This window comes from Peromyscus leucopus, chromosome 5 (assembly GCF_004664715.2).
Source record: "Peromyscus leucopus breed LL Stock chromosome 5, UCI_PerLeu_2.1, whole genome shotgun sequence".
Lineage (NCBI taxonomy): Eukaryota > Metazoa > Chordata > Mammalia > Rodentia > Cricetidae > Peromyscus > Peromyscus leucopus.
The window spans coordinates 31829327-31848414 of NC_051067.1; positions in this window are offsets into that span (position 1 = coordinate 31829327).

Consider the following 19088-nt stretch of genomic DNA (forward strand, 5'->3'; position numbering starts at 1 on the left):
GGGTGGGAGTTCGTTTGGTTGTTACAGAAGCTACACAAGTCCAAGATCCAGGGACCACATCTGGCTCATAAGCACTGAAGAAGACATCACAACAAGCAGAAAGACAGAGAGGCGGAGAAAGACAGTCGGTGGGGGACAGGAATAGGGTGTGTGTGTGTGTGTGTGTGTGTGTGTGTGTGTGTGTGTGTTCATTAGGTTATTTATGAGCTCAGAGCCTTTATAACCTAATCACTTCTGAAAGGTCCCACCTCTCAACCCAGTTGTGATGGGACTGTCTTGACGGGGGAGGGGAAAGAGGAGGGACAGGGACATTCAAACCATCGCATCCAGTAAGTGTTCAATAAATGTTACCCGTTAAAAGTACAAGCATTATTGTCATGTTACCTGTTGTTTACTTCATATCCTGAGTATTTGCATTGTCATATGGAGATATGTGTGCATTGTCATATGGAGATATGTGTGCATTGTCATATGGAGATATGTGAACCCCAAACACCCCCTGGGCATCAGAAGTCCTCTAGCCAGCAATTTTCTCTGGTTCACTTCAAGGATCCAATCAAAACTCAACACCCTAGAGCAGGGGTTGGCCAACCCACGGTTGTAAACAAAATTTACTGGAACACAACCAGGCCATTTATTTATGTATTATCTAAGGCTACTTTTTTGCAACATGAAACTATTTACCATCTACCCCTACAAAGAAAAATTTGACAATCTTTACAGGGCAAGCCCTCCAGACAGCTTCATATAAAACTGCACAGGGGAGCTTGTGACTTAGCGGAAGGGAATGTTGAAAATAGTGTCTCCGGTTTACATGAGGGATGCCCGAGGTATGTGTCAGAGGAAAGGGTCCTGCAGGAGCAGGAAAGGGCTTTGAGACCACTGTGGGCTGGACGCCTGGCACCTTGGGGACAGCCTCAGTGCTTTCTGGTTGGTCCTGGATCCTCATGGAGGCTTCCTGTGCCTCTAGAAAGTTAGTTGGCTGACAAGTCGCCCTGCTTCAGCCTCACAGCATGCCTACTGGGCAGAAAAAAACAAAACAACACAACACAGAAACCTTATCAAACTGGAAGAAATGCAAAAGGATTTGCAAAGAAATACTTTTGTAGACACCAACTTTGGTAGTTTAACATCTGTGTCTACCTTGCTATTGATCCTTCAGCACTGGGTGGGAACTTAAGTGCCAGACACCTTCCTGCAGTTCAGATTGTAAGGTATTCCTGTCCAATTGAGGCCAGAAGCACACAAGCCACCGAGAGCCCTTCACAGCCCTGATGACACAGGACAGGACACAGTGCACAGAATACAGAGCTCTGGTCCTGGCTGAGGTGAGAGCCGAGGGGACAGTCGCAGGAGGATGAAGGCAAGGTGTGGCTCCTGAGCAGAGGGAGGCTGAGGAGTGAGGGCCCCAGTGAGGAGGGAAATCAGTGAAAAGGTTGAGATTGTGGAATCTCAGAGAAGGCAGAGGCTCTTGATGGACACACAACAGGAGGTGCCGTTGCAGGGAGAGGGCTACAAACTCACCTAGGAAGACCAGGAGTTGTACATGAAGACAGGCCCAGGTCCAGCATGCCCAGGAGAGGACTCGCCTGTACACTCCCCAACGTGGGCAGAGGGTGCTTCCATAGGACCAGGGGTGGTTAAAAGAGGCAAAGACCAAGACAAAGATTCCTAAAACACAGGTCTTTCAGATGCCCAGACTCCCATCCCTGACTTCCAAATCCCCTCCGCTGCAGAATGCCCAGCACCCACCCACCAAGGCCGCGGCAGATCGCTGCTGTAGATTTGACCTGCTTTTGTTCCCCCACTTCTAAATCCCCTCCGCTGCAGAATGCCCAGAATTGAGCAGGAGCACCCACCAAGGCCGCGGCAGATCGCTGCTGTAGATTTGACCTGCCTTTGTCTGTGATGCTGAAGAGCTGAGGCACGGTTGCCAAGCAGCCACATACCACTGAGCCATACCCCAGTGGTCCTTTCTTCGACAGTGCAGTTCTCTACATGTTGTTATCTGTTTGTATGTGATGGACCAGGACGGGAGCCAAATTCTACCAGTTATGCTCTGGGGCACAGATAAATTCACCCCTTCTCCGAGCCTTTGTTATTTCCTATGTAGAAGTCAGCCGAAGATACCACCCCTAAGGAATAGGTCTTCAGAAGGACGTGGCCTTTAATGTGGTTCCGGAACAGTGGCCAGTTGTGTCAAGAAACCTGGAGTCTGTGTGTGTGGCTGGCAGTGGCCCCAGCTGGGTTCTGTAAAGGGACTCCGGACCCAGGCCTCCTGGTGGGGAACCAGGCCTCCTGGAGTTACCTCTGTACCACAGGACTGGAGCCGCGGAATCTGCCGAAGCCCTTGTGCTGCGCTTGTGGTCTCCTAGAGGAGGGTGGGAGGCATTTCACGGTGGTGACTGTCTCATCATGGTGCCCCCGTGTCCTTATTGCTGGGAAGCCTGCCGCTGATTAGGCCTCCTGCGGGTGGTCCCTCCCCCAGGGCTCCAGCTCCGCTCTTTGGCAGAGGGTGACACCAACAGCCTTGGTTTTTCCAACCAGGAGAAGCCACATGGAGCAGAAATTGGAGAGTGGCTTTTCTTCACGGTCCACTCAACAGCTAGGGCTTCTTGGGTTACCTCTGGAGGCCGCGGTCGGCTGACCTGGCTACCTCTCTGGGAGGGATGCAGCCATTCAGAGGCGCCCACGCACGCTGTGGGGTATGGCTCCAGACCCTGGCCCTTTCTCGGCCAACAAAGCGGCTGTGTGGCATGTTTTTGTGTACAGTGACCAGAAGTTCCTGCTACACAAGCATTCAACAAACAGCAAGGCATGGGGCAGGTGGACAGAGTGGCCTTGGAGCGTCGTAGACCTGGCCTTCCTGATGTAGACTGAGCAGCCACTCGGTGTGGATATTTCCTCTATGTGTGATTCTGGGCTAAGTGTGATTGCTCTTGCTAAGTCTTGTTTCCTTTTCTATAAAAACCTACCAGAAAAGGCTTGGGGGGAGAGGGGGAAATCAAATCTTTACTGTACCATCTAGCACATGCATGTTTTTGCTAACTGTAACCATCAAACAGGTTACACTATTGCTATGTGTGACCGGAGACAAATTGAATGTGGAGTTAAGTGGATGCTTTCTACAGTCACGTTTGCCAAGGATCCTGGTGAGTCTGGAGCAGCCTCAAATCTCACTGTCAAATGAGACTTTTAATCACACACCACTTTACTCCGGGCTTGAGATTCCAAGCGAGGGCCTCAGCCCTATCGTTTCCTTTCCCCTCCCTTCTCCTCTCCTCCCCTCTCCTCTTACCTCCCTCCCCCACCCTACCCTGATTGTGCCTTCTTCCTTCCTTTTCTCCCTTCTCTTCCTCCCTACTTCCTGCCTTTCTCTCTGTAGTACTGGGAACTATGTGGAATCCAGGCCTTTACCTGAGCTAGGCAAACACCCAGCTACAAAGCTAACTCGCAGCCCGGTCACTATCCTTACAAAAGAGACTCCTGCTCTCAAGGCTCCGGAAATGAGCTCTGTCCTGCACTTTGGCAACCAGGAAGACATTCAGACGGGACATGACCCACTCTTTGCTTTTGATGAAGAATCAGAACAGGGATGTGACTAGGCAGCTGATCTTCGGCAGCAAATTGCAATCTTAACTAGAGGTGTTGAACATTTGCCCTGTGATAGGAAAAGCACCTGGCCGAGGTATCTCACCAGGGCTCCTTCACAGGCTTTCTGGTCCCCATCTTGAAGCTGCTTCTAGCCAGCTTCGTTGGAACTGTTGAGAAGGTGGGAAGGACCCACACCTCCAGCCGGTGACAGGACCTTCTCAGCCTCCTGCCATCCATGGCCTGGGCTGTGGGTGTGGGCATGGAGGAGTGAACCAGGACCTGGAGCTGCCGTCTGCATGTCTCCTGGTATTCCTGACAGGCTGCGTTGTGACCGGCAGATAAACCCAGGGAACACGCAGCGAGCTGTTTCTGAAGGCTCTCCCTCACCTGTACAGCCATTTCCTCTGTTCATAAAGAAAACACAGAGAAGTTACAGAACGCTTTGGAAGAAACACGGGTGACTTCAGCATAGAGCTTGAAAGGGGGCATCCTAGAAACTGGAAGAAGCAATGTAACCTCCAAGGCCCCTTTCAGGGCTAGCCCAGTCTTTGCTAGGGCTCACCAGGGCCAGCACCGTGAGTGCCTGTCATTCTCCCTCTTCATCCTCAGTCTGTCCTTAATGGAGAAAGTGACTATCCCTGATATCCTCTGCGTCAGGTCTCCTAGCCTGCCCCAGTGTGGAAACAGGTGACTATTTTCGTGGGCATGTTTTTGCTAACAGCATCTAGATAATTAATGGTGCTGCCACACCTTCACATTTCGCTGAGGAAACCGCATGCTTTTCCAGAGCCAGGCACTCCACAGCTCCAAGAGCCAATTACCTTGATTCCCCCTCTCCCATGTATATGCTACTGTAGGCCTCTCCCATGTACAGGCTACTGTAGGCCTCTCCCATGTACAGGCTACTGTAGGCTTCTCCCATGTGCATGCTACTGTATGCCTCTCCCATGTACATGCTACTGTAGGCCTCTCCCATGTACAGGCTACTGTAGGCTTCTCCCATGTGCATGCTACTATAGGCTTCTCCCATTTACATGCTACTGTAGGCTTCTCCCATGTACATCTACTGTAGGCCTCTCCCATGTACATGCTACTGTAGGCTGCTTGGGGCCTTCACTGAACTCTTTACTGCTTCACAGTTCCATGGATCCTTGGGTACCCATGTTAATTTCACCATTTCCCTAGGAATCCATGCAGTTAGTGAGTGCTCAGCTCATTTCTATATCCCTGGGCTCTGTGGCATAGATGCCCAAAGTAAAAAGCACATAAACTAGCTGGGCATGTGGCCAGAGTTATGATCTCAGTACTTAGTGGGCTGTGTCAGGAGGGTCATGAGTTCGAAGCCAACCTAGGCTTCATAATGAGACTCTATGGGGAAGAAAAAGGAACAGCTGAACTTTAGCCCATGAATGAGCTTGATTTATGGAGAATAAAGTAAGAACCCTGTGTTACGGCAGATGCTCTCTAGTGACGCTGGGAAGTTCTTTGCAGAATGATAGTGTGAGGCGGCAGCTACCCAGCGCCACTTCTGTAAATGGGAATTCCAGTTCCTATGGCATGAGCATTGGAAAGAGGAGTTTGCTATTCTTAATACTCACTAATCCTTTCAAGATGTTCCTTCCACTTGGGTTGGCACCAGAAGTCCTGACCCCATGGCATCATAGTGACGTCACTACTTGCCTGAGAATCTTCTAATCTTCAGATCTTCTCGTTAAAGGTTTTAATTACATGCATGCATCTCTGGCAGTTGAGATGTCTTCCTGGTAAAGTGCACAATGAGGAGTTTTGATTCGCTGACATCCTTCCTTCTGTAACATTATCCTTTTTCCAATCTCTTGGTAAGTTCAGAGACAGGGCCATTAATAAATAGTATTGAGGACATTCCTTTCAGTGTGTGCAGGTTATTCAAACTGTAAAACATTCAAACCTGTGGCCATTTCTGCCATTCATCTTGCTTTGAGGCTGAACTCCATAGCCCAGCTTTCAAAAGGGTGGCCTGTTGTTTGTCCTTAACCTGCAGATGTGTTTTATGTAGCCAGTGCAAAGCTTAAAAAAAGTGAACCGATATTTGAAAATGAGGAGATTCTACATGAAGTCTGGGTCTCTGGGAAATCAGCCTACTTGTACACACGCACACACAGCTGCTGTGACTGAGGCTTTCATCAGCCCAGCCTGGCAGACTTGCCGGCTCTTCACACCTCTGTGTCTATTGTTCCGGTCCCTGGAAGTGTGGCATTATGGTTAATCCGTTTTCTGGTTTTGTTTTGTTTTTTCAAATTATAATCGAGGTTTCAGAACTTTTGTTTAATGATGAAGAAAAATACCTGTAGAGAAACTTAACCTATTGGTATAAGGGATTAATATGTCTATATGTTTGGTGGCTAAATTGTCCTTCCATAATTGAAGATGTTAGAAGGGGATAGTCTGAGGAAGAGAAATGAAATGATAGTAGGTTCATGGGCTGGAGGCCTTCTAGACTGTTCCTTTGTTAAGACTTGAATTATTCTGTGTTTGGCTTGTGGTTTCTGGTATTGCCAGATGTAGGAATGCCCCAGAGCAGTGGAGCTGGGAACCACCACATCACAAACATCTCCTTTTTCATCTGGGGAGGAAGAGCTGTCCCTGGGCTGGGACTGCTCTTGAGCTCCCCATGGGCCTCTGCAGCTAGAGCCCCCTCCATCTGGGATGGTATGGAATGACGATGAACTAGCTGCCACTGAGAAAGGATGTTAACATCCCATCATAAACCCGGGGAACTCTGGGAACATCACTTCATCAGGAGCTCCAAACAACTGTTGCCACTGGAAGATTCAGTGTTTTCAAAGTCCTTGTGCTCAGGGCACAGGAAGTGCCCTGCATGTGTACCCTGTCTCTTTTCTTGCTGAACCATGCAGATTCTTCCTTTACGTTCTTGTGACAGTTCAGGTCATGTGTATCAACTTCAGGTGAGACAGGGGATGTTTAAAGATGTTATTGAGAATCCACTCTCCCCATGCTCAAGATTTCTGAAAGTGCAGATGGTACTGACCATTGCATATTGTTTTTCTTAAATATGCAGGCTTAATATAAATTTATCAGTTAGGTACATTAAGAGGATAAGAACAACGACCACTACAAAAAGAAACAATTAGGAAAATGTGTTGTGATAAAGTTGCCAACCCCACTACTCTTTCATATCTCTTGTTAAATAAGATGAAGTTGCTTGCATAGAATCGCTGTAGAGCCACCCATCTGGTAACCAAGATGTTAAGTGACTTCTGGGTGGGTAGTGTCCACAACCTGGATATGATGGACGAGGGGGTCATTCAGATCCCAGGCAGGAGGGAAGAGGGCCATGGGAGATTTCATCCTGCTATTCAGAAATGCTTTGCAATTTAAAACATGAATTATTTATTTCTGGAATTTTCCATTTAGTCTTTTCAGTTTGTGGTTGACTGTGGATAACTGAAACCATGGAAAACAAAGACTTGGATTGAGGAGCCATGGCACACGTATTTAGGCAATATGGTAGGCCTAAACAAAGGGTAGGCCCCAACAACAGTATACCTTTTACCAAGAGAAACAGATGGGGAACATGATGTAGTTCCGGAGGCCCTGGTTCCCTTAAAGATGCATGACACTTTTTGTTTGTTTGTTTGGAGACAGGGTTTTACTATGAAGCCTTAGCTGGTCTGGAACCTACCATGTAGACCAGGCTGGCCTTGAACTCAGATATTCTCCTGTCCCTGCCTCTCAAGTTCTGGGGTTAAAGGTGTGTGCCACCACACCTGGTTTATGATACTGCTTAAAAGGAGTTATGTATAAAGTTTGTTTGTTTTACCCCAATAGACCAGAGCATCTCAGCTTTTATCAAAAGGCACTTGGAGACAAGTGGCCCTTTATTATAGAGAGCTGCCTGATATACTGTGGGGCCTCTATGGACTTTAATATTCTTCCTCCTGGTCTTACACCCAAAATCTTCTCAACACTGACAAATATTCCCTACATTCCCTACACACAATATCATGCCTGGTGGAGAACCACTAGGCTTTCTGGTGTGTGTGTGTGTGTGTGTGTGTGTGTGTGTGTGTGTGTGTGTGTAGGCCAGAAGACAACCTTGGAGTCATGCACCTTTTTAAAAAGGGTCTCTCATAGCCTGGAACTTACCAAGTGGGACTGGGCAGCCAGCAAGTCCCAGGGATCCACCTCTGTCTCCCCTAGAGCTTGGATTACAAGCACACACAGCCATACTTGGTTTTCGTTTGTTTTGTTTTTTGAACATGGGGTCTGAGGATAGAATCCAGGCCATTGTGATTATAAGGCAAGTATAATTCAGTTCCTAAGCCAGCTCCTGGGCCCGTTTTGAGATCTCTTGACTTTGTCGAGAATGGCTCATCAGATTGCAAACGGGATTCAGACACCAGGAAAACCTTATCCCCTCTGGATTCCCGAGGCAATGGACTCGCTTTGGAAATCTAAGCCCTGGATAAGTAAACCCTGACCTTTCCTGGCCCTTTGGTAAGCTGTCTCATGGCTGGGTAAGCCACTTCATTTTTCTCAGCCTCAACTCCTTCTTTCTATGCAATGCCTGAGGCCTCTCCGCTAAAGGTTAAGGGAGGCCTTGGTGAGATCACACGTGTGGACAGGCTGTCCTGCTAGTGGGCCTGGGGTCTGCTTGCTGTTCCCATTCCACCTCCCAGTCAGCTCCTGCCCATGGAGGGTCTGTGGTAAGGTAAACAGGTCAGCTTGTGTTAGCAGCATTTCTGTCTCCACTTCCAGGCAGCCAACTGGCAGGGCCTTGGATGCTGGGCACTCAACGAGGAGGTCTGAATTCTGTGCTCTCCCAAAGCCAGAGATGGGACCCAGCCCAGCTGAATGGTACCACCATGATGCAGGGCTTGTCTACTAGCCTCACAGACTTAGTTTGATGTGTCACCCTCCCCAGATTGCCATTTTATACTGAAATTCAATGGTTTCTGAATGTACACATAAATAAAGTGTATTTTTTTTTCTGATTCTTGTAAGAAAACCCAAAGCCACAGAACTGTGTTTGAAGCTCTACACCACGGCTTGAGGTTTCCCTTCAGCGCACACTCCCCTTCCACCACAGGGCACCACAGTGACTGCTCTGGTTGGACTGGGAAGCCCAAAGGCAGCTGAGGAACAGGCAGGCTGCAAGGGTCTCTGTATTGACTTCCTCCACTCTCTGAAAGGCCAGCCAAACTTTCCAAAAGGTGGTTGCTGGAAACATCTTCCCCATGGCAAGTTCCTTGGCACCTAAATTTCTTTGATTCATGTTCCTTTTTTTCCCCTTAGTGTTGTTATGTAACAGTCTCAGGGATTAAAAACTTCTACCTTGGAGAGAAACTCCTTATGACACAGGATGTTCTAAGGAAGATTGTTGTGGATTATGCTCATTGTTAATAAAAAAATAATAACTGATTGGCCAATAGCAGAGCAAGAAGAGATTGGGTGAGACAGCCTGACACAGAGAGAATGAAGGGAGGAGGAAGGGCAGAGAGTCAGAAGAGTAGCAAGGAGACACAGAGAAGTAAGATGGGCATGCTGTACTGAGAAAAGATACCAAGCACATGGCAAAGCAATACATAAGAAATAGGGGTTAATTTAAATGTAAGAGTTAGCTAGCAACAAGCCTGAGCTATCTGCTGAGTATTTATAATTCACATTTGGCCTCTGAGTTGGTTATTTGGAACTGGCTGGTGGGAAAGAAACATCTGTCTACACAAGGTGAAACATTCCATCCTGCCAGGAAGCTCATTGAGCTCAGGAAGTAAACAACTTAGTAGCTTTACTGACCAGATTTGCTAGGCTCCCTCCCCCCACAAGCATATATAAATTCTAAGACCTGTAGAGGGACACACCTAGATTAGCTGAGCTACATAACGAGGCTCAGACCAGCAGGAACTGTCTGGAAGAAGGAGAGCCCAGCTGGGATTCCTGGGAGAGATACCCTCTACCCTATTGAGCTGCTCTGGGCTGAGCAGTGTGCTCCAGGTTTCCAGGTGTCATGAACTGTGACCCATGCTTGAGTGGGCTTTGTTGTCACAGCTGTCTTTCAGTCATTTTTGCTCCCGTAAGCAACCCCTTGCCATGCTTCTGTAAGCCATCCTAATAAAATTCACTGGGTCACCCAGTCAGTCCAACTTTGATGTATCCTTACTTTGGTCAGTTGTTGGTCCCTTCTCTGGAGAGAATAGACATGTGTGCCCCTCTCTGTAAGAACAGTGTCAACACATATGCAGGCCGCAGTTCAGGCAGAAGTGTCGCCCCTTCCTACACAGGAGGAAGGTGATTTGTGTTCAAGAAACATCACCCCTTTATTCAACAAGGTCCTTGGGGGTCTTACCAGCAGCCACATGAGAATCAAGAGAAAATCAGCCGCAAAGCTGGAGGGAGCTACTCTTTATTTTAGTGCATGTTGAAATTATAGCACACAAAAAAGTTAGCTCCATTTACTTGGAGATGATTCCCACTTACAGTGGTTGGGCTGTCTGGGCTTTGACTTCACTGCGGCATAGATGATATGCATTTGGTAGAAACCATAGTTGCAGGCTTGCATTTGCATCTCTCCCTTGATGCCAGGCAGTGGCAGTGAGTGACAGCTTCCTGTTGGCTCCAGGATCTGGAGAGGAAAACTGCCAGGTCTCCACTGCAGCTGTGCCGCTCAGCTAGGATCTGCAGTGAGTTTGGTGGGCCGAACGCATTGTCAACCTAGGACATTTGCACGTTAAGATGACTTCAGACAAGGCGCAATCCAACTGTGAGTCTAGGAGCACATCCAAATGCTGGTCTATACACACATTGTCTCAAAAAGAGATGAAACACAGGCATGCCCACGCTGACACAGGATCATTTTGTAAGGGAAAAAGGATGCTGGGAGGAGGCAGGCTTATTTAGCTGCACAATATGTATTTGTGTGTGTAAGACATTACATATCTACTATGTGCCATTATGTGTTCATTAAAAATAGAATACAGTCAAGAGGGCTAGAGAGAAAGCTCAGTTGGTAAAGTGCTTGCCCTGCAGGCTTGAGGACCTGGGTTCAGATCCTCAGCACCCACATGAAAAGCCAGGCAGCTGCCTTTGAGTCATTTCTGCTCCTGTAGTATCCCATGTAACCCTAGTGCTGGGCATTAGAGACAGGCAGGTCCTGGGGCATGCTGGCCTGCCAGCCCAGCAGAATCAGTGAGCTCCGGGTTCAGTAAGAGACCTTGTCTCAAAACTAAGGTGGACAGCAGTCCAGCAAGGCATCTGAAGTTGCCTTCTGGCCTCCACACACAAGTTCACATGGGTACATGCACACTTCCCCACCCTACCCCCTACCTACAAAGGGACAAATTTAAAACTCTAAAGATCAGCATTCAAGCTCTCTAAGATAGGAAAGAGGTTTGAGGTGGCTACAGAGATGTATTTCACAAGACAAAAGAAGTTGGGGGGCAGGGGAGACGAAGGGATGTAATGTGTGAGCTGTACAAACAAGTTGTATGTTTCTAGTTTTTGGAGCTGGACTGGAGGGGAATTGGTTCAGAATTTCTTGGATCACAGCTAGGATTGACAGGTGACAGTGACTTACCTGATCTGAATTCCATTAGCCAGAAGACAGCTGGTACCTGGACTATGCTCTCAGTGGAGTGAATATGACCCGAAGAAGACTCTTCCACGTCAGCTTCACTTACCACAGATTCCTGCTCATGTGCCACTCAGAACGGGAGTGCTGTACTGAGCCATCCTTCCCAAATATCTGCTTCTGTGGGTCGGTAAGTGAGGTGTGGTGGATGATTGAGTGGATGGGTTGCATGTCTTGGGAGTTGTGACATTCTTTCCTAGACATTAACTTCAGACAGGTACAGCCACATGCCACCCAGTGGGGAGCCTGAGGCAGGAGGATTGCTTGGGCCTAACATTTAAAGCCAGCCTGGCCAATATGGTAAGACTCATCTGAAAAAACAGAACAACTTAAAAGTTTTTAAAAATTGGTTTTGCCCCAGGGTTTAAGGTTATGTTATCTAGCAAGAATCTCAATATAGAGACTCTAAATTGCCGAAGCCATATTCTTAAATGGCTGACCACAGTCCATATTCTTGGGTGATCAGCCACAGCCCTTGTTAGCTCTGCACAGACAAATGTAAAATTGTTGGGAGCTTCTTTCTCTCTCATGGAAAGATCCACGAAGTGTAAGCTTTTGAGTTCTATCAAAGGCAGAGTTCTGAAAACACCACACGAGGCCTTTTTCTGGCTTGCACCTGATGAAGGGAGCTCTGATGGAAAGCTGTATGTTTATACAATCAAAACCCCCTGACCACCAGCCCTGGCCCCAGCCAAAGCAAAGGCCCCTTGCTATCTGGGAATGAGCGCTGCTGCCTGCTTTGCCCGGGGTCTGCTGTCAATGCAGCTGGGCTCCCAGGTGGTCCTGAGTGTAAATCTCCATCAAGCAACACCAAGCACAGGGACCCAGAAGGGAAGCTTTTGGCTTCGTGTCTGCAGCTGCTCTGGGCTGCAAGGCTGCAACAACCTTCAAAGAAAGCCTGGAGGGGAAGGTGTGCAGCTTGTGGATATTTCAGGACACAGGGAAGCTGACATGCCGGCTCCACCTCAGCAGCCATTTACTGCTTCATATATTACAAAGCGGGAGAGATTATGTCTTAATTACACGCTCTTCATCCTCAAAGGCCGTGTTCCTCTGCGGTGGCCACTAGCACTTGAAATCTATGGAAAACATGTGTCTGGCCTCGGAAGTTAATAACGTCCTGGTGATTTTTCCAGGGACAGGGGAAGCTTCTGTTCTCACAGATGATTCCTGACAACCACTGCTGAGCTGAGTCGCAGGCACATAGGTGTGTAAAGGGATGTCTGGGCTGGCTCTGGGCTTTTCGCGGTGCTGAGGGTGGGAATACAATACCATGGAGAGGAGGATTGGGTCCCAGGAAGTGGTGGCCGCAGTAGAGCTGGGGACCCCACGGGGCTGTGGCTACAGTGTGGGTCTCTCTCTCTCACAGGCCCAGGCTTCTAGGGAGAAGGAAATGTGGTAGCCATTCACACAGCTCCAAGCCAGTCAGGACCTCCCACCCCGGCCCTATCTGTTGAGGCAGTCCAATGTCAAACAAGGTAGTGACAGTGCAGCCCTACCACGAAGTCAGAGGGGACAGGAAAGCAAAGCAATCTGCCCCGCTGCTCAGAGCTTCTGGGCTGATTTTCAAAACTGCAAAGTCCAGGACACAGGGTGGTCCTCAATCACCCTTCCCTGAGGGCCTTGACCTCTGGTTCCTGTTTTCTTAGGGTGCAAAGTAACAATCCAGAGTGGCTATGAGGATTTCAACTCATCATATTTGTTCTCATTCATGTGGGGTGCTTGATTTGGGTTCTTAATGCCGGTTCCCCAGAGAGTGTCTTTATAGCCCAGCTCATCCTAAAAACCTGGTAAGTTCAATCAGGTTTAATGGTTTCACCTGGGGGCCAATGGCGGCAAATACTAGAGTCAAACTATCCATGCCCTACCCCCACCTGCTCCCCACTCCCAAGTCACCTCTTGTTTGTTCCAGGAGACTTGAGCCTGCTCAGAAGTTTTGAAAAGCCTCCTCTAATGTTGGCACTGAATTTGGGGAGGAAAAAGGAAAGTTGTAACCCTGTCCTTGTTATGCACATAATTGTTAATAGAATTGTGGTTTCTTTCTTTCTTCTGTGACCTTGTTTTCCAAATTAAAAACCCTCAGTGACTCACCCTCTGCTCTGATCTGAGAAACAAAGGAGCTGGAGCGTGGTTGTGGGGAATCTAATCATGGGAGCTGGGGAATTCTCATAGGGAAGCAGGGTTGGGGCCATGCTCATAGGCTGGACCCAGGTCCGTCCATGTTCTGCCTCTGCCCCTGTCCTCCATACCCAGGAATCCATATTGAGTCCTCCTGGCCAAGTCAGATCTGTTTATCTTCCCTCCGGTTGTTGTGGCTTGTGTCCTAACAGTAAATTCAGCCTCTGCTCCCTGGGGGCTCCTAGCCCACTAGCCTTTACCTTTAGAAGCAAAGGCTAGGGCCTTGTCTTAGGTAGGGTTACCATTGCTGTGATCAAACACTGTGATCAAAAACAACTTGGGGAGGAAAGGGTTTATTTGGCTTGCATACCCAGAGTCACAATCTACTGAAGGAAGCCAAGGCAAGAACTCAACCCAGAAGGACAGATGGAGGCAGGAGCTGATGCAGAGGCCATGGGGGAGTGTTACTTACTGGCTTGTTCCTCACAGCTTGCTCAGCCTGCTTTCTTATAGAACCCAGGACCACCAGCCCAGGGTGGCACCATTCACAATGGACTGGGCCCTCTCACATCAATTACTAATTAAGAAAATGCTCTGCAGGCTTGTCCACACAATTTTATGGAGGCATTTTGTCAGTTGAGGCTCCCTTCTCTCAGATGACTCTAGTTTGTGTCAAGTTGACATAAAACTAGCCAGCCCAAACCTAGATATGCTTTGCTACCACTCATACTGATTAGCATAGCTTGAGGGAACCTGATGCTGGGTTGGAGCCTCTGGCTTGTCCCTGCACAGTCTAGAAAGGTCTGATCCCCCACCCCACTCCAAACCCAGCCTGTTCAGAAAGTCTCCGAACCAAGCAAAGGCACCCCAAAGCCCAGTTCTGCATTCTTGGTGTCCACTGCGGCTTCCTCGTCTGAAGTTGCCCCCACTCAAGTCCCCACCTCAGCACTCAGTTTTTGACCACGAGTGGGTACAAACCCAGCTTGTGGCAGACATCATCACCCCTCACCTACAACCTATAAAATCTCCCTGCTTTAGTTCGGGCATGTGGCTTCTCTGGCCTTGATCTCTGGGACTGGAGAATCTGCCTAGAAGTTGCTTTATTCAAATGCCTGTTGTTATACCTTTTCAGTTTGGCTTCCTGTTCTGGCTTACTGCATCAGGGGGGAGAAGCTTTATGGGGGGGGGAACCTATTACCTGGAGCAGCTGGCTTCCTCGGGAGAAAGCATAGGCATCCTGGAGGCAAGCACATTGCATTTGCTGTGGTCCATTCTGTTCCTCTGTGATATAGATTATAATTTGGGCCTTTGACACTAACACCCTAACACAGGCCCACTGTATCTTGGAACTGCCAGGGTGAACATGGGCATGTGTGTCTTTCTAGAGTAGCTTCCACACCGTGTACTTTGTGGTTGTCATCCAGTTCATCTCCCAAGGTGCCTGACTCAGATGTGTGGGGATTCAAGTTGGAGTTTCAGGAACCCCAGTTGTGAATTGTGACCATTAGCAAGTCAGTATACGTTAAAAAAAAAAAAAGTGAGATATACCTTATGAGATATTTTATTTTATTTTATTTTATTTGTTTTTTTGAAACAAGGTTTCTCTGTGTAGTTTTGGTGCCTGTCCTGGACCTCACTCTGTAGACCAGGCTGGCCTCGAACTCACAGAGATCTGCCAGGCTCTGCCTCCTGAGTGCTGGAATTAAAGGCGTGCACCACCACCACCACCACCACCACCACCGCCCGGCATGAGACATTTTAATAACTGACCCAGGGTGTGGCACATGGCTAGTTAGCAGACCCTGGTGCTCAGGGCATCTCTTTTAAGATGTGCACAATGCTGCAGGAGTGCGGGGGAGAGCTGAGGGGGGCATCCTCACCACTCCTGTTCATGGAGTTTCCCAGTTCAGAAAATGGAACATCATTGCCAAGATCTGATCTCCTTCCCCTTGGGAGCTGAAGCCGTCCATGCGGCAGACAGCCTGGCCCCTTCTAGCACTACATGGAGAGGAACTCCAGCCTTTTCCCTCCAAGAGTGCACCCGAGAGGGTCCTGAACCCACGTTTGCATTAGAGAGCTTTTGCCTTGGAGGAAATAGTCTATCATGCAGACACCGAGGGTTCAAGGGAAGAGGTGGAAGTGAGCCGTCCCTTCACCACCATCCTTCATTGGACTTGCTTCTCTAGAAACAATCATAGAGCAGCACAGGCAGCCTGTGTGGAGAATCCTGGAGACCAGGACTACCTCTGATTTCTGCAGACCTGATGAACAATGGTTACAGGTTCGATCAAGTTCCTCTCCCACATACACTTCCAAAAATAATAATAGTAAGCTAGAGTCTTCGACTCTATCAGTTTGACTGGATTGAGAGACTCCTGGGAAGTGCTTTTGATGTGTGTGTGAGGATGTTTTCAGAGATGGCTGGCACGTGGGCCAGTGAACTGAACACCCCCTCACAGTGTGGGCAGCACCTTCCCAGATGTTGGTGGCCCAAGGGACAACAGTAGAGGTAGAAGCTTGCAGGTTCACATGCTGGACTCCAAGTGAGAACTTTTCCCCTACTCCCATCAATGATGGATCAAGCTCTAGGCTCCTCAGCCTCTGAACATGGGCTCGAATAGTAACTCTTCCACGGGCTTTCAGGCCTTCAACCTCCAATTGGGCATGCATCATCGGTCTCTCTTTTTTCAAAAAGGTTCATTTTTAAAAATTGTGTGTGTGTGTGTGTGTGTGTGTGTAAGAGTAATGGGTACCTTTGGAGGCCAGAAGAGGGCATAAGATCCCTGGAGCTGGAGTTAACAGGCAGTTGTAAGCATCCTGACATGGGTGCTGAGAACTGAACTGTGGCCCTCTGTAAGAGCAGCAAGCACTTTCATGCACTTAGCTAATCTCTGGTCCTCATGGGTTCCTCTTGTTCCAAGACTTTCAGCTTTTAGGACTCAGCAACTGTTTTCCCTGGTTCTCTAATGTCCTCCATTGTGGCCCTACCCAGCCTTTGTTTGTATAAGTCCCTTTCCCACCGTCCTGTTCCTGTGGAGAACTCTAATACAGAGTCCAAACCGCCAATGATCTCATTTGAAGACTACATCTTCACTGAGGCAGTGACGTCCTTCAGGCAGGTGCCTAAGGCAGGCCCAGTCTAACCTGATTGGCCCCTCATAAAAAGGGAGCTTTGGGGTATGGAAGAGGCATGCAGATCAGGAGGTCATGTGAGGGCCCAGGGAGAAGATGGCCTCTCATGTCAAGGAGGGACCTTCATCAGACCTTCCCCTCCAGCTCTGAGAAGGGATGTCCCTGCTGAACCTGAGACTTAGGACTTCTGGCCTCCAGCAAATTCCTATATTTCATTTTATTTTGAAGTTTTTACTTTTTAGCACATAGTTTCAGAGGATTCCATCCATTGTGGTGGGCCCAGAACCAGAACAAAAGGTAGATACGTCTGTATGCCTTCCTGTGAGTAACACGTGTGGATGTGTCTCTGTAAGGGCATCAATGTTCCGATGTGTCTGCATGTCTTTGTTTGAGTGTATCTGTGTGTGCACAAGAGTCAAGGTGTGGGTGTATATATGGTTACAGCTCTGAATATGTACAAGTACCTAACTATGTACTTCTTTGAGTATGTGCATGGATGACCGTTGGTGCACAACCACATGCACAAATGTCCAGGTATGTGTGTACATCTGTGTATGAGTGTGTTTATATATACACATGTCCAGGTATGTCTATAAGTCTGTGTGTATAGGTGTATCTTTGTGTATACACAAGTCCCTGTGTATTAAGTATTTATACGACTGCATCTGAGTACATGTATGAGTGTGTTTGTGTGTGCATGAGCATCCCAGTGTGCTTATCTCTGTGTGTTAGCATGTGAGAGTGTGCCTACCAGGGTGCATTTTCTTTTAGTGGTAGCTTTGGCGTGCTTGGTTTGGAGTATCCTACCTGGTTACCTTTGTTGTCCTGATTCCCAGGACAGACAAGATCTATCTTCGAGAATTAAGGTTGTAGACTTTGCATCTGTTTTACACTTTAGGGTCTCTACAGTCTTGGCCTTCATACCAATCAGCATATTGACACCTGGCATGTTCAGGAGAAGGTGAGGCCAGGCCATTGAGCCCATTGTCCAACTAGCCTATGTCCTGGATGCAAATTAGTGTATCTCCTTGACCCCCCACAAGGCTTTTGCAAAGTCTTAGAAATGTATTAAGAGCAGTCATAGCTAGCTGCCTGCTGGGATAGTCCTTCCTTCTCTGCAGAATTTACCCTAAAGCAAAATATGTCTGTCTATGGACTGATGGAGCAACATGCCTGGGCTGCTGGGTGTGGCTGTGCAGAAGCCAATCCAGCCTTGGCTGGACTGACTGTCGTGAGTTGGATATTGGTGGGTATCTGATCATGTAATATCTTGACAGGTAGGTGTACACATATGCAAGGCCATCTCATAATCAGGAGACCTCCTGGGACTCTTAGCATATGAGGTTTCCTCATCTGTCGATGGCCATCTTTGAAGGACTTAGAAAAATATCAATAAGATTCTGATCATCCCAAGGAGTTTCTTTAAAAAAAAAAAAAAATGGAGGCCAATCCTCACCAGATGAGATGACCAAAAAAGGATAGGAGGCCCTCAGGGTGCCATAGCTATGGGTACCACTTTACTGCTCCCAGTTTCTTGAAGCTTACACAGCCTGCTCGCCATCTGTGAACATAGACGTGTCATCAGGATGCTGCCACCCCCGAGGGTGAATGTTAGGTTACTTGATGACTTTGGAACCCAACGAGCTTATGCTTCAACCCTACGGAGCAATTCTGTTCTCAGAGCAAAGTGTTCCACTTTCCTTCTTCTGCAAGAGTGGCTGAGCGGGTTGGCCATCACTGGTCCCCTGGCTCGGCTGGTCTGGCCACACTGTCCCCTGATGGTCCCATCATGCTTGGTGCTGGCTGGAGCTACTTAAGAGTGAGTAGCAGGAGGGACCAGAACGGTAGCTAATGACCACCAGGAAAGAGAGAGAGAGAGAGAGAGAGAGAGAGAGAGAGAGAGAGAGAGAGAGAGAGAAAGAAGAAGAAGAAGAAGAAGAAGAAGAAGAAGAAGAAGAAGAAGAAGAAGAAGAAGAAGAAGAAGAAATTGTTCTTCACCCTATATTCTGGTCAGACTTGGCCCATTAAAAAGCAGTTTTGAGCTTGTGGTAGGCCTTTATGGGAATAGAGCAGTCTGGGGCATTAGCTCTCAACTGCCCCCTCAGAACTCAGCTGTTGTCTCACAAGCATTTATGGCAAGAGACCTGGTGACCCAGGCCTGCATGGACAGGATCCATACCATCCATCCCACAAGGCCTTTAGAGAGTGGCAAGCTCCATAGTTACTGCTTGGCTTGCTGGGGCCTTGGCGCGCTCTGAACTCCAGAAGAGCTTCCAGAGCCTTCGTTCTTTCCCCAGTGATCTTGCCGTCTGGGTGCTGTGGACTTCCCGGGCCCCAGGTCTACATCTGTGGTATTTTCCCTTGCTACGATTCTATTTCACCAGAAGCAGGTTGGGTAAAATGCATTTCCGTTCTGATAAAATATATTATAATATATTTCCATCCTAAATAAGCTGCTGCCTTTCTGAATTAATCCGCATGATGCACAGTAATTAATAAACCCCGAATCTGCAGGTTTTCTTTTGAGAAAGCACACCACTCCACTTTATGCCATGCAGCGTCATATCCTGATAGACCAATCCCCCCACAAAACCAGAAGCCCTCTTCCTAAAGGAAA